The sequence below is a fragment of the Penaeus chinensis genome, chromosome 16 (assembly GCF_019202785.1).
Source record: "Penaeus chinensis breed Huanghai No. 1 chromosome 16, ASM1920278v2, whole genome shotgun sequence".
Lineage (NCBI taxonomy): Eukaryota > Metazoa > Arthropoda > Malacostraca > Decapoda > Penaeidae > Penaeus > Penaeus chinensis.
In genome coordinates this window covers 26,987,443-26,999,942 of record NC_061834.1, presented here as the reverse complement: position 1 = coordinate 26,999,942, position 12,500 = coordinate 26,987,443, and the positions used below count along the sequence as shown (strand labels likewise).

Below are 12,500 nucleotides of genomic sequence, written 5' to 3'. Positions count from 1 at the left end.
TTTTTTTTTCATCTCCGGTTGATGGAAATCTGCAATTCGTATTCGCCGGAGTCATAATTTAGAGGATTAATTTAATATGAAGTCTAAATATATTTTCTGTCAAGGCAGCTCATCCTTGTTCTAGTGTGCGTTTGGGAACAAATTTATAGATACAGGTGTGTGTGTGTGTGTGTGTGTGTGTGTGTGTGTGTGTGTGTGTGTGTGTGTGTGTGTGTGTGTGAGAGAGAGAGAGAGAGAGAGAGAGAGAGAGAGAGAGAGAGAGAGAGAGAGAGAGAGAGAGAGAGAGAGAGAGAGATACTGTGCCTTTGCATATGTTTTTGCATACACAGTATGCATTGCTAACCATACTTATGCACGAAAAGTTATTCAGTGTTAACATTAGTACTTTCCTTTATTTGAGTCCTTCTGGCAGTATATAAAGGTCTGTTTATGTAGAGGAGCCGTGTTCACTGCATTTGAAGAACACGAAATTCTCCAAGTATGATTGAGAACTGTGGTTAACTCCCACACTTTATTGAGGAAGTGGAGTTGTTACGAAGACGATGCCCCCGCCTCTACGTCGTCCTTTGCTCCCCCTTGCTCTCTCTCGCTCCCTCTACCTCGTCCTCCTCCTCCTCCTTATTCTCCTCTTTATCCTTCACCCTTCCTTTCTTTCTCCGCTTCTCCTCCTCCTCCTCCTCCTCCAACTTTCCCGCGTCACGCATTTTCCTCCCCCGTCTTTCTCCAACCTCTTTCCTCCTCATCTTCGCCTTTCCTTCTCTCGTCACCCTCTCTCTTCCCCCCTTCTCTTCCTTCGTCTTGTTGTTTTCCCTTCTCCTTCGCCTTCTATATGTTTGGTGACGTTATCTCACATGGTTTTATATTTCTCTATAGGACTATAGCGTATCGTTTGTATGTTTAACATAATCACATTTCCCTTTTTTTATGTTTGTTTTTTTTTTGTCTTTATCATCCGTTCTTTTGTTGAGTCATATTTGCTTTTGTCACTGTCTTTGCTAGAATCATTAAACCTTTTTGCTTTTGTTACGCACACCTCAATGCTTGGAGACCATTATTCTTGTTTTTTTATTCTATTACTGAAGTTGGCTTTGTCCCGACTTTTGTGTTATTTTTAAAACCTGGTGTTTCTTTGTAATCATTGTTTCTGCTGTATTTTTTGCCAAGCGAGGAACAGCCGAAATAAAATCTGTGCAAACGGCAAGATACACGATGCCAAGGCTGGCGTGCCAAATCAGAATAAAACGAACGGAAGATAATAGGAAGGACAGTCGTGTGGGTATTCTTCTCGCCTAAGACTGGGCTGCCCTAGTGAATTGTCGTCGCTTTCCTGAATAATTACAGCAGTGCAGATTGGCATGAATGAAGGGTGCGGCGCAGGGTGTACACAGCTGGAAGGCATGAAGTTGGCCAATAGGCGAGGCTTGAGTGACGGTTACGAAAGAGATGATGTTGCTTTCAACGTTCAATTTCTCTCCCGTTGCAGGCAAGGCGGCGATCATTCGTTATCATTGTTAATGTCATATTATTATCAATATCATCACTGTTATTGTTATTATCATCATCACCATCATCATCATCACCATCACCATCACCATCACCATCACCATCACCACCACCACCACCATCACCATCACCATCACCATCACCATCATTATCATTATCATTATCATTATCATTATCATTATCATTATCATCATCATCATCATCATCATCATCATCATCATCATCATCATCATCATCATCATCATCATCATCATCATCATCATCATCATCATCATCATCATCATCATCATCACATCATCATCATCATCATCATCATCATCATCATCACCATGTTTGCTCGTCACGAACCATAAAGGTACGAGAGAGACAGACAGACAGATTCAGAGACAGAGAAACGGAGAAAGGAGTGAGGCCCATAGCAAGTGTCAGGTGTCTTTAAGAACCTCACGCTTGAAGTGGAGACGCAAGGGACAGCAACAAGGATAATACGAAATAGAAGTGAGTGCGTGTGCGAGGATGTCCTGGAGGCTGAGCGGGCGGGACTCGATGCCTGGAACGGTCCGGCGGAGAGGGTGAAAGTCGGTCGGCCTCACACGAGCCTGTCACGAGTACCTTTGTGTTGTAATTCGCTGCAACGTTATCTCTTGCGACGGAGGTGCAAACAGGCACACGCTCGCTCTTGCATGGATATTGTTAGTCATTCTTTCTACTCTCCACTCTTTCCATCTCTCTTTTCCGACACCCTCTTCCTCTCCCTCTTCCTCACCCTATCCCCGCCCCTATCCCCCCTTATCTCTATCTATCTATCTATATATCTATCTCTTTCTCTCTCTCCCTCCCTCCCTCCCTCCCTCCCTCCCTCCCTCCCTCTCCTTCCTCTCCCTCTCCCTCTCCCTCTCCCTCTCCCTCTCCCTCTCCCCCTCCCTCTCCCTCTCCCTCTCTTTCCTTCCTGTCCCTTCCTCTCTCTCTCCCTCGCCCCCTACCTCAATCTCTCAATCTCTCTCACTCCATTCTCTCTCCTCTCTCTCCCTCGCCCTTATCCTCAATCTCTCTCACTCCATTCTCTCTCCTCTCTCTCCCTCGCCCCGTTCCTCAATCTCTCTCACTCCATTCTCTCTCCTCTCTCTCCCTCGCCCCGTTCCTCAATCTCTCTCACTCCATTCTCTCTCCTCTCTCTCTCTCTCTGTTTCACGCCATTTACCAATACACCCCTCCATTTTTGCTTTCATGACCTGTATCCCCGGTCGGTGCCTCCCAAGCCCCGGCCACACGGAGGCACCACCAGGCTGCAGCCCATTACCACTCCTGCGTAGCCCTCACCTCGGCAACAAAACCTCTTCTAATAAGCGAAATCACTGCCCCCTGAGTCTAAGGCTGTGATGGGGGGGTGGGGGGGGGCGAGAGAGAGCGAGAGCAAGAGCGAGACAGAGAGAGACAGAGACAGAGACAGAGACAGAGACAGAGACAGAGAGGGAGAGCGAGACAGAGACAAAGAGAGAGAAAGGGCGAGACAGAGAGAGAGAGAGCGATACAGACAGAGAGAGAGAGCGATACAGACAGAGAGAGAGAGCGAGAGCGAGACCACGAGCGAGAGCTAGACCGAGAGCAAGGCAGAAAGCGAGAGCTAAAGGGAGACAGGCAAAGAGAGAAAGACATAAAGGTAAAGAGGAAGAGAAAGAAAGAGAGAGAGAGGGAAAAGGAAAGAGAGAGAGAAAGAACGACAGAAAAAAAGGAAAGTAAAAAGCGAGCGGCGAGGGCGACACCGAGAGAGAGAATCAGCTGGGAATGTTTGTAAACAGACACCCCCCTCCTGCTTCTCCTCCTCCTCTGTCCCTCCCTCCTCCCTCTTTCACTCCTCCCTCGCCCGGTGCCCCCTCCCCCCACACGCCCACCCTCTGCTATTGATTTCCTTCCCGCCCGCGCTCGACACTCCAGCAGTAGAATGTTCTATACACTCTCATGGTAGAGGGTAGACTGCTCGTCCTTTTAGTGTTCTTGCTATATTTACGTGAATATTATATGCGAGATTATGTTCAGGTTCTGTCGCTTATATACAGGGACTGACTGGTTGGTCCACGACTTGCCGAACGTTCTGGATATACGGCCTCGGAGGTTGAAATTTAGGTTGTGATCTCTCAGCAGACAGTCTGAACTAGGTTGCCTCCGCGGGCACGGTTTGGTATAATCGTACTGCTTGATATATGTTATGAATCCATGCATGCATGCTTTATTACTCTCTTTTTCTATCTATCTATCTGTCTATCTGTCTTTAGCTCTCTCTAGCTCTCTCACTTACTTTCTCTCGTTTTTCTCTTAGATATTTTGATTCTGAGGGGTTCCCATGGCTTAAAGATGAATAACCGAGCCATGCTGGCGGTGATCCTAACCCGATCGCTTCCTCAGCTTTGCCTAAATAACCTACAATCAATAGTTCTCAAACAAGGTTCCAGGCCTACATCTGGCAGTCACCGCAGGCTGGCTAACCGCGCAATTCACATTCATGCAATGATATGTTCATTATACACTGCTGATAATACACTGATAATGTCCATAAAATAGCGTGATGGGTTTGAATAAAGGTTTTGCCTTAGTGCAGCCAGGGTGTGACTTCTCACGTGCCAGGCGACGTGATAGATAAGGCTAGAGGGAGGAGGGAGGTAATGATCACCCGACTATAAATAACCCGCGACCGATGTTATCGTTCACGGGAAGCTTGGGAGAAGAAGCATAGTGCTCTGGTGGTACTTCCGCTACCAGAATCCCTCCGGCAGCGCTTTGGGATGTCCAGGTCACAGAGGACACCAGTACACGGGCAGTAAGACTGTTAAAGATGTGCGCGTGTGGGCACTTGACCGCCAGGGCGATTTAAGCAGCGGGGCGTGTTACTAAAGGTGTGTCAGGCCCATCAGCTTCGCCTGATAAGATTATCAGTAGTGTATATACACACTCAGCGACAACAATTGGCACCTTGCCAAGGCGCGTGACGTCATCAAAATAAACAACAAATTACGGTGCCGCAACAGTAGCTCTCGCTCCTGTGTCGGTGGCACCCACAGCCTGCGTGCCGCGGACCTGTGCCAGAAGCCGTGTAAGGGAGGGAAGTGTGAGACGATTGGACTTAAACCAGGAAGGACACGGCGAAAGGAAGCGGAAGTCGTGAAAAATAGGGAAGTAGAGATAAGGCTTGTGAATATTCTCAGAGGAGAAATCACGAAAAGGGCGATAGATAAGGAGATATCTCTCGCTCCGAAAGGCTTATTGGTTTGCCCCGAGAGAAGAGGGCCGGGATTGTACCCATTGACCTTTCAGTGACGTCACAGGAGAGGGTGGGTCATCGAAGCAGGGTGGGGAGGGGGCGTAAGGTGGAGTTGCTCTGAGGCATACGCGGTATGCGGCATACGAGATTAACACAGCGATAGTGATAAGTCTTGTTTTATGTTTTGTCTTGTTTTAAGGGCGAGAGACAGGCCGGCAAACCGATTTGCGGAGAGATACAGAGGGGAACAGGTATGGTAAGTGAATGAGGGAGAACGTCATGAGGCGATAGGAGAGTGAGGAAGAGAAGGGGAATGGCAAGTCTTTTCGAACCTTTGTCTTCAGCCTCAGACAATGGCTCCTGTCTTGTGTCACGGTGTCACTCGCGGTCATTTAAGCATGTGACGTCATCCCGTACCTGTCACCATGTCATCACGAGTCAACATACGCCACTTTTGCCCCTCGCTGCCTCGGCTATAGCGCATCTGCCCAAAAGAACAGCTTGTGACTAACTGTAGTTTATGTTGATGGGTAATTATTAACAGTTATTGTCATATGCTATGAGGTTGTTACCGGGTTCTCCGAAACAAGAGACAAAGGATGACAAACACACAAAGAAATACTCAAGGAAAGATAACACCATTAACCATGCCCCATTTAGCGTGTGTACACTCTTTTTGTTTTTTTCTTTTCTCTGTTTAAACCAGCTTATATCTGTGGCTGTTGTGTTTCACTGTTATTAGCTTATCAGAGCTTTCTGTCTGCCTATCTCCATCCTCGCTTCCCCCCTACCTATCCACCCATCCACTCACCCTTGCATGCCCCCTTCCCTCCCTCCCTCCCTTCCTCTCAGCTGGGTGGAAATTCCTGAAACCAGTCTCATACAGCACCACCTGCAGAACTTTTGCAGTGTGGGGGGGGGGGGGGGGGTAGAGGATTGAGGGAGAGGGTTGACCAGATTTTTCTTGGCATGTTAGAAATACAGTGAAAGAATGAGAGAGAATAAGAAAAAACAAAATAGGAAAAAAAGACAGAGAAGCCTCATCTTGTCTTCAACTCGGGTATCAGCTGATGCACACGAATCAGCTGATACGGAAGTGAGGGCGAGGAGGCCCTGCCCTGTTATCGGCACGGTCCGAGGGAGCCTGGGGTGGGGGAGGCACCGGAGAGCCACACAGGTCCGCTGGATATTGATTGTGTGATTGTCGCCTCAACCATCTGTGGGGCTTCTCGAGGGAGCACCCCTTCTTTGTATGTGTGTTTGTGTATGTATCTATTTGTTTGTTTGATATATGGTTACCCTGTGGGATTGCTGTCCTGTTTTTGCTTGAAGGAAAGGTAAGATAAGTAAAGTTAATGAAAGGGTGCGCAAAGACATGGAGGAGAAAAGCCTGTATAGAAATTCGCTTGAAAGTGGTGACGTGAGAGTTTATCATGATAATCACCATTATCATCAAAGTTATGGTTGTTGTTTATTATTGCTGTTGAATCCATAGCATTGTTTGAGCATTGTTGTTATTGTTTTTACTACTACTATTATTATTATTATTATTACTATTACTATTACTATTACTATTACTATTATTATTATTATTATTATTATTATTATTATTATTATTATTATTATTATTATTATTATTATTATTACTATGACTATGACTATGACTATGACTATGACTATGACTATGACTATGACTATGACTATGATGACGATGACGATGACGATGACGACGACGACGACGACGACGACGACGACGACGACGACGACGACGACGACGACGACGACGACGACGACGACGACGACGACGACGACGACGATAACGATAACGATAACGATAACGATAACGATAACGATGATGATGATGATGATGATGATGATGATGATGATGATGATGATTATTATTCAGTTACCTCAATATTATATGAGGTTTTTTTCTTACGTCAATGAAGATAAGGTAATGGTTATATTCATACGCCTAATGACGGCAATGCTTAACCCTACCCATCGCTATTGCTTGAAAGAGAGAAACTAAGAACAGGACATGAAGTACCTCTGTTGGAACACATACATCTACGAGCAGTTCAGAAAAGCAAGAAGCGTGCGTAGAAGCAGTAGTAATGCAGGGGATAGCGGTGACAAGCAGGGGTCAAAAGAGAGAGGAGAGACCAATGCAGGCAATGAGAGAAGGTATCAAGGGATAGAGAAGACTAGGAAAAGGTGAGTGAGAAATAAATGGAGAGAGAGAGAGAGAGAGAGAGAGAGAGAGAGAGAGAGAGAGAGAGAGAGAGAGAGAGAGAGAGAGAGAGAGAGAGAGAGGGGGGGGGGGGGGTATTAAAGTGCACGAAAGAGTAGACAGATAATCCATCGAGAACAAAGCAATCCAAATGTAAGAAACACGTAGAAAGGAGAGCGGGGAGCAGAAGAGGCTTTTCAGGAGAGCAGCCAACCACCCACGGGGTTATTGACTGCCCTTGAGACTCCTGACGTCCGCTGGCGTTGGTGCCTTTGCGGAGCCTCGGGCGGAGAGCGGGGTGAAGGCGCCTCTGTTGTGCACTCCGACGCCCTGTCTGGGGAAGGGGCGAATGGGAGATGACGCAGGGAAAGGGAAAGGAGGAAAAGAAGGAAGGAGGAGGAGTATGGCGCGATTGGTGGCGGCGAAAGTATTTTTTTCTTTCTTTCTTGTTTTAGTGCTGGTCTGTTCCTGTTATTTTCTTTCCTTTTGGTTTCTTCATATGTTTTTCATGCTTGTTATCCAAAGTTTCGACTTTCTTCCTCGGGATAGAGAGAGGTGAGTCGCATAAAAAAGCGAGATCCATCCCACGCCAGCACAGCACCTGTGAAGTCGTCTCAACTGCAGCTCCTGCAAGTCGTGCAACGTGACGCTGCAACATTGAAGGGAACACAACGCGACGTGAGGCCGATTTACGCCGTTTTTTTGTGGAGGCGAATCTGCGTTGTCGAGCCTTGTGCTGCTGGCGACGTCAGTGTCGATTGTGGTGAGAGGCAGCCGATGCGTCTGCGGTGGCGTGTTATGTCATGGAGAAGGATCTCGTGATTTGCGATTGCGTGCGTTGGTTCGTTTTCACTTGGAAATTCTTTGTTCTCTGATGAGTTTAGCTGGACGTGTCAAGGCACTTGGTGTTGGGGCGAGACAGATGGAAGTGAGGAAGAGATAATGAGACAAGTTGGTGACTCATCATCAACATAAATGAGTTCGGGACAAAAGATGCACGTCAGGAGTGTGTCCGGATTCCTGTGGAAGTTAGAATGTATACCATTCGAATTATAAACAACCATAGTGGTAAACTGAAGTTTTAAGAACGTTAAGTCGCGAGGGGAACGCAGTGACACCAGATCCTGTGGTTCGGGGGATCGGGGGAACACGCCGCCAAGACCACAAACATCCTGTGCGTATGGAGGTGCACGGAGGAGTCTGGCGGCGATCATGTCGATCACTGGACATTTGGCTTTTCTGAAAGGTCATTCAACTTTGTGCAGGGTGGGAAGGTCTGCAGCCTCAGATGGCGTATGAGGCTGATTACTTACAGAGTTTTCAGTCCCATCACTCAGACACAGGCAGTCCCAGAGAGGAGTAGGGAGGCAAGACGGATGGAAGCAGAAAGTGAGAGAATGTGCGAGGAAGTTGAGCAGGTGAAGCCAGCCGAGCAGACGACCTGGCGGGCGCCGCAGACAAGAGAGGGTTCAGCAGACGAGCGGGCATGCGGAGGGGAGACAAGAGTTCAGCAGACGGGGCAGGGCAGGCAGGAGGCAGGTCAGGGTGATAAGGGGGAGGGGAGAGGGCGGATGGCGGCGCCCGGCAACAGTGGTGCTCGCGCTGTTCAGAAAAGGATGTTAAGTTACCTGCAGCAGGTAAATGACCGGTTCTCCTAGGGGCCTATTGCCCTCCTCCTCGATAACGCTGCATGCAGGATAGGTGCAAGGGAAGGCGGGGGAAGAGGTAGGGACAGCCACGTGACCGATAGGCTATGAGTGAAGGAACTCGCAAGTTATCCCTCACGACCTGTAATCTGTCAATGCCACTCTCTTTCAACAGTGCTTTAAATATGATAAGATAAGATATATTTACACACTTTTTGTATCTCACCAGGAAATTCAACACAGTGTGGTCTATGTCCATGTGTACGGCAGGGGACACTGACGATTGGCCCATTTTTAAATTGCATATAAGACTACCCAGAACGCTCCCTTAGCAACAAGGCATTGTTAAATGATGAATCGCGGTTGTGCACATTGCAGGCGCCGGGTCTCGCTGCACTCGCGCTCCAACTAGCTGACGAGAACAACAACAAGCAAAAGGTCTGTGTATAAGAGCTGAGTTTGCGGCCTCGCGCGTCGATGAAAGACTGACACTTGGCTTCTCACGCAGACCATCGAGAGCCGCAGGGCAGGCACATGCACACGTTCGCGCGCACGCACTCACACTCACCATTGTTTACGTACACACGCCCCATAAATAGCTTTTAAGAAAGATGTGAAAGTTGAAAGATATAAAACTAACATGGTAACAAAGACAGTGTCAACAAGAGGGTGTAAATGACAAAATAGATTAAAGTAGGCAGAAGAAGCATCCCAGTGAAGGTTGCGGATAGTAGAAGAGGGTGGGTGATGGAGTGGGTAGAAGGAAAGGGTGAGTGAGGAGGGAGGGTCTGGGAGGGTTGGGGGTGGGTGTTAGGAAGAAGCTCTATATATAGTCCAGGCAGTCCCGGGGAGGGGGAGGGGGAGGCACGGGGGTCATACGCAGTTTTTTACCATTCAAGAGTTAGCTACCAAAATAAGATGGTTCTCTTTCACGAAAATATCCCATGACTGTGTGAGTGTGCTCGCTGACTTCAGAGAGAGAGAGAGAGAAAGGGGGGGGGGGGGGAGTCTGTTTAACGTAGAAGAATGACTGGCAACTAGGCACGTTAAATGAGAGCAATGGGAATTTTTCGTCACAGATTGGTTATGATTCCGTAGTCCATAAAGTTTTTAGAGAGAGAGCAATGAATGAGATTAGAGAAAGAGAGAGGGAAGAACAAAGCGAGGTGAAAGGAGAGTGGGAGGATAATCAGTGAAAGAGGTGGGAGGGCGGAAAAGAAGAGAGAGAGGGGGTGAAAGGCGAGAGAGATGGAATATAGAGAGAAAAGAGAACGAGAGAAGAGAGATAGGGGAGAGTCGTTCTCTGGTTTTATGGGCGTGGCAGGAACGTTATCTTTGCAGCAAGGAAGGGGTAGCATATGACTTATGGTCGGATCGAAGGGGAGGGGGTCAGAACGCGTTATCAGAGCGCCCAAGAGGGCAGGATGGGCGTGATACAGTATCGTCGATTTACATGTATGAAAGCTTTCACATATGACCGTGATGGCTTTACTGGTCGATTATGAAGAGTTGGGATATGAGAAGAAAGGCAGACAGGAAGGAGGAATAATCAGGGCAAGTGTTCATCCCAGTGACATGGCTGTATCAAGGGTCTTGACCCCTGCATTGACACTCACGATTGGAATATACGTCGCACTGACATGGAGTAAACTGCCAGATGTTAAGTGAAAATAAACCATGTAGTGGAATGAAGGTCAACTGTATTTATTTGGAAAAAACGAGAGGATGGATACCCCATAAGGAAAGGCTGTTTTATATTTAGAATATGTGTTGGAAAGAGCCAATTCCGATGAAGGTGGCGATGCGTAGTATTTCTGTGATGTGGTCACGTGTTTCTGTAGGTACACGCCCCCCAGCCCCACCCCTTTCTCTTTCTCTTTCTATGTATGTGTGTGTGTCAAGCACAATTTCTATCTGTCTATCTATCTATCTATTCGTCTGCATATCAATCTGTCTGTCTGTCACTTTGCAGGAATTATTCGTGTGATGAGAAGTACATCATGTCTAATGATAACCACACAAATGAAAGCACTATGTAGTGGATGATTTCAAACCTTAATAACATTTGATGTCCTGTAATATGTGAAAGAGATGGAATAGTTTCATCAGCCATTTTCACCTAACTGGGGCTTTTATGTAGAAAAGTATACACGCGGTGAACGACCCACCTTAACTGCACACATGTACGTATTGCGACTGAGTTCACTGACCATGCAGAAGGAGCTTTTATTTTTGTAGTATAATATCATGTTGCTTGACTTACACCCGTGGAAAGTGCACACTAGTACGTCCTCAAGGGCTCACAGACAACCACATCTCCAGGCAGGGAAACGAAGCGGAAAATGCACGCACACACACACACACACACACACACACACACACACACACACACACACACACACACACACACACACACACACACACACACACACACACACACACACACACACACACACACACACTCTCTCTCTCTCTCTCTCTCTCTCTCTCTCTCTCTCTCTCTCTCTCTCTCTCTCTCTCTCTCTCTCTCTCTCTCTCTCTCTCTCTCTCCCCCCCCCTCTCTCTCTCTCTCTCTCCCCCCCCCCTCTCTCCCTCCCCCCCTCTCTCCCTCTCTCCCACCCTCTCTCCCTCTCTCCCACCCTCTCTCCCTCTCTCCCACCCTCTCTCCCTCTCTCCCTCTCTCCTCCCTCCCTCCCCCTCCCCTCCCGACTCCCCCCCCTCCCCGACTCCCCCCTCTCCCTCCCCGACTCCCCCCTCTCTCCCTCCCCCTCTCCCCTCTCTCCCTCCCCCTCTCCCTCTCTCCCTCCCCCTCTCCCTCTCCCTCCCTCTCCCTCCCTCCCATCCTCCCCCCCCCCTCTCTCTCTCTCTCTCTCTCTCTCTCTCTCTCTCTCTCTCTCTCTCTCTCTCTCTCTCTCTCTCTCTCTCTCTCTCTCTCTCTCTCCCCCCCTCTCCCCCTCACCATCTCCCTCACTCAACCCCTTTGTGTCTTTTTTCTACCTTTCTTTCTCTCGCGCACACAAACAATAGTGTAACTGTAACAACATACAAAGATTTAGCATTACTTCTCGGAACGTGCGGACTCGACACATGCAAAGCTCGGAGAAGTGTTCGGACGCGCCCCATTGTCCCTCGTGTTTCTGGCCAGGTAGGTAGCGAGGCCAGCTGTTTTTACGTGGACGAGGGAGAGAGAGAGAGAGAGAGACACGGGGGGAGGGGGGGTTGTGTTCATTGCGGCGTAGTTGTACCAGGAATCACAAGACGTGAGTCCCAAGGTCGGCCACATGTAACCCGACGCGACAGGTGTGTGTGTGTGCAGACGGGAACAGATGTCAAGCTAATGGAAGATTGATTATAATGTAACCTTGATATAATTTCTGTCGTTGTTGGGCATGGACGTGTAGCTTCGTGGGCATAGGTTCGTTATCGTTATGATGGAGTAGATTGGATTCGGAATTAGATTTTGTGACAGTGACGACGACACAGAATTTGTGTTCTGGCGTGTGAGAGACCCTCTTTACGCTCATCTCTTCCACGCCCTCACTTCGTCCCCTTCCTCTTTGTGCCGTTTCCTTCCACTCCTCACTACTCCCTTCACCCTCTTCCTCCCTCCTCTCATTCCTCCTCCTCCTCCTCCTCCTCCTCCTCCTCCTCCTCCTTGCTCCTTCTCTTCGTCCGGTTCCCCCTCTTCCCTTTCCCCCCTCACTCCTTCCCTGTTGCCTCCCCCTCCAATCCTTAATCCCCCCCCCCCCCACTAACCAACACCCGATACCCTCAGCGCTTGTCCAGAAGCCCATCGAGTATAGCAATATTACGTCACCAAATCCATCAGAGCGTGATTCTCTGTGCTCTAAGGGGAAGGGGG

The 12,500-nt window shown here is 48.4% G+C and overlaps 1 protein-coding gene across 3 annotated transcripts in view; it reads left to right on the top strand.

The window, feature by feature from the left end:
* LOC125033447 (protein yippee-like 2) overlaps positions 1-12,500 on the top strand; it is a 108,351-nt gene that overhangs the window by 47,798 nt on the left and 48,053 nt on the right. The gene's annotated exons all lie outside the window — the stretch shown is intronic.